The following is a 3751-nucleotide window of genomic DNA, read 5'->3' on the forward strand; positions in this document are numbered from 1 at the left end:
TTTATTCCTGTAGTCTCTGTGTGTTGTTGACCATGAACTGTTGCCTCAACACATTTTATGGTTCTTCTTTAACGGTGCCAGTTAAAATCAGATTAACCTTAAGCATGTCGATACATGTCATCTCTTGTGGTGACTCGACGGTGACTGCACACACACACATGCAAGCTCGCGCACACACAGATGCCCGCACACACACTCAGGGCCGTAACTACATATGAGGACACCGAAGTCCGGACCTCGGTAATCTTTTCGAATTTGAAAAAACTAAAATGTTGGAACTTGGTTGCGGTCTCATCTTACTGTTGACAGTTAGATTTGTCTGTGTTTTATTTATCTCCACACTATGAGGTTGGAATAATACTATGAAAATTATGATAATTACCTTTTAGTGTACGAGCTGTTGGTGGGATGGAGTTTTGGCAAATTAGTTCATAGACCAATTCCAAACCTTTCTGCCAATAACAGCTAGATTTTAGACCACTACCAGACAGTCCAAGCCAAATTCTTGCTAGAGAAATTGCTCTTTGCGAAGAAGCTTTTTTGTTTATTTTTGACCATTTTAATTGAAAACAACCACAGTAAGGTACTTAATTATTACAGAGAAATTATTTGATATTGAGATAAAAACGTCCGCATTGGATTTTTAATAAAATACTTTTTCTGCTAACAGATCCCTYTGTACTTATTAAATTATTTGTTTTTAATTCTGGTGCWGAGTTAATGTGTAGWGGCTAATTGTATAGCTAATAAGCTATGTGTTTGTAGATAGACTGAGGTTAATGAAGCTACAGCAAGCAATGTGATAATGACAGGAGTCATTTTGGCTTGTTTTTGCTGTTCTCCAAATAGCATTTTAGCATTCACTAAAACTCAGACCCTGGTTACGGTCCTGCACACACTTGCACGCACACACACATATTACACACACACGCACAAACACATACACACACACTGTCCCATCTGACATTAAACACACACACCCCTCGCTCTTCGATGTCGGACTAAATTTCACCTTACAGACAGGGAGGCGATGTTCATACTTGTACAGCCTACTGAAGTCCGAGAGAGTTCCTCTCTCAAGTTATCATGTTGGGGCGAGTGAGTCTCTGAACTTACAATGCCTGGCCCCAAGTCGTTATACTTTTTTTTCCTGTGCTTTATGCTATTTGCCTCATGACTCATGTGTGCTTTGTTAACTATGAACTTGCTTGTTTACCCAACCGTGGGACAGACTGTTTGTTCCCACACTCAGGAATCTGACTCTMTATTGGTTACACAGACTTTTGGCCTCCCATCCTATTCTAACCACCTCTCGCCGGCTTTGTATTCATGTTACCTGATGAAATTGCTGTACAATATGATCTTGTTGCCATCTGRTGCACATTCAAATGTCATAAAAAATCAACACTGTTTCTAGCCCCAATTCTGACTTGTGCTCTTGTAACCGATGTGAAMTGGCTAGCTAGTTAGCGGTGGTGCGCGCTAATAGTGTTTAAATCGGTCACGTCACTCGCTCTGAGACCTAGAAGTAGTTGTTCCCCTTGAGCTGCAAGGGCCGTGGCTTTTGTGGAGCGATGGGTAACGATGCTTCKTGGGTGACTGTTGTCTGTGTGCAGAGGGTCACTGGTTCGCGCCCGGGTCGGGGTAAGGGGACGGACTAAAGTTAAACTGTTACACTCTGATATCGGTTTCACTGATTTCTGCTTTCGTAAAAGCTTGGGTTTTCTGGGCGTTATCACTAGAAGCTTATTACCTAAAATGGATCAATTGAAAGTGTGGGTTCACAGCTCCAATCCAGATGTGTTGGTNAGCTTGGGTTTTCTGGGCGTTATCACTAGAAGCTTATTACCTAAAATGGATCAATTGAAAGTGTGGGTTCACAGCTCCAATCCAGATGTGTTGGTTATTACTGAGATGTGGTTAAGAAAGAGAGTTTTGAACAATGATGTTAACCTTTCTGGTTATATCCTTTTTCGGCAAGACAGATCTTCCAAAGGTGGTAGAGTGGCAGTCTTTAACAAGGATCACCTTCAGTGCTCAGTTGTCTCCACCAAGTCTGTCCCCAAACAATTTGATTCGCTGGTTTTAAGCATTACATTTTCAAATAGCTCTTTGTTGACTGTTGCTGGGTGCTATCGTCCTCCATCAGCACCGGTCTGTACCCTAAACTCTCTCCTGGCCCTTTACACGCTAAGTCTTAATTTGTCCTGCTAGGTGACCTCATTTTTTTACATTTTATTTCACCTTTATTTAACCAGGTAGGCTAGTTGAGAACAAATTCTCATTTACAACTGCGACCTGGCCAAGATAAAGCATAGCAGTGTGAACAGACAGCAACACAGAGTTACACATGGAGTAAACAATAAACAAGTCAATAACACAGCAGGGAGAAAAAAAAATGAGTCTATATACATTGTGTGCAAAAGGCATGCTTAAACATCCTGACCAAGTCCTAAAGCAATGGGACTCCCTAAATCTTTCTCAGATTATTACTGATCCCTCAAGGATCCCACAAGATCCCACCCAGAAAAGGCTACTCTCCTTGATGTTATCCTCACCAATAATCCTGATCGGTATCAGTCTGCTGTTTTCTGTAATGACCTTAGTGATCACTGTTTTACAGCCTGTGTTCGTACTGGTTGCTCAGTGAAACATTCTGTCCTGATTTGTCATAGACGCTTGCTAAAAAACTTTAATGAGCAAGCCTTCCTTCATGAACTGGCATAGAATCAGCTTGATCCCCTCTGTCGAAGACACTTGGACCTTCTTTTTTAATATTTTCAGTGGTATTGTTAACAAACACGCCCCCATAAAGACAATTAGAATTAAAAACAGGTTCAGCCCCTGGTTCGACCGTGATCTGGCAGTTACTCCACCTCAAGAATTCCATTTGGCGAAAGGCTCAGCACGCATACTCAGGGTGACTGGCTCTCGTTCAGGCAAATGAGAAATAAGTGCACTCAGGCCATCCGGAAGGCCAAAGTTAGTTACTTTAAGGAACAGTTCTCTCTCTGTGGGTCTAACCCAAAGAAGTTCTGGAAAACGGTTACAGACCTAGAGAAATAAACCCTCCTCACAGCTGCCCATGTCCCTTAATGTTGATGTGGTTGTTACTGACAAGGAGCACATGGCTGAGCTCTTCCATCTCCACTTCATTAAATCCTATTTGACTCAGCAATGCCTCATTGCCTGTCTTTCATTTCCTCATCTCCCACCCCTTATAATGCGACTAGCCCCGATGCTCCTCCCTCTTTCCCCCCTGCCCCGCTACAAAGTTTCTCCCTGCAGGCGGACACTGAGTCCGAGGTACTAAAGGAGCTCCTTAAACTTGACCCCCCCAAAAAAAACATCTGGGTCAGATGGTTTGGATCCTTTCTTCTTTAAGGTTGCAGCCCCTATCGTCGCCAAGCCTAACGCTGACCTTTTTAATGTCTCTCTTGTCATGATGTATGTTTTGTCCTATATTTAAATGTTTAATCTCCAGCCCTTGTCCCCGCAGGAGGCCTTTTGGTAGGCCGTCATTGTAAATAAGAATTTGTTCTTAACTGTCTAGTTAAATAAATAAAAATTAAAAAATGTAAAGGCAGGGTGATGGATGGACGGCCTCACTGAGCTGATCTACACACGAAGGAGATGATGATGATGATGTACACACAAAGGAGATGATGATGATGATCTACACACAAAGGAGATGATGATGATGATCTACACACGAAGGAGATGATGATGATGATGTACACACAAAGGAGAT

This window comes from Salvelinus sp. IW2-2015, linkage group LG4q.1:29 (genome assembly GCF_002910315.2).
Source record: "Salvelinus sp. IW2-2015 linkage group LG4q.1:29, ASM291031v2, whole genome shotgun sequence".
Classification (NCBI taxonomy): Eukaryota; Metazoa; Chordata; class Actinopteri; order Salmoniformes; family Salmonidae; genus Salvelinus; species Salvelinus sp. IW2-2015.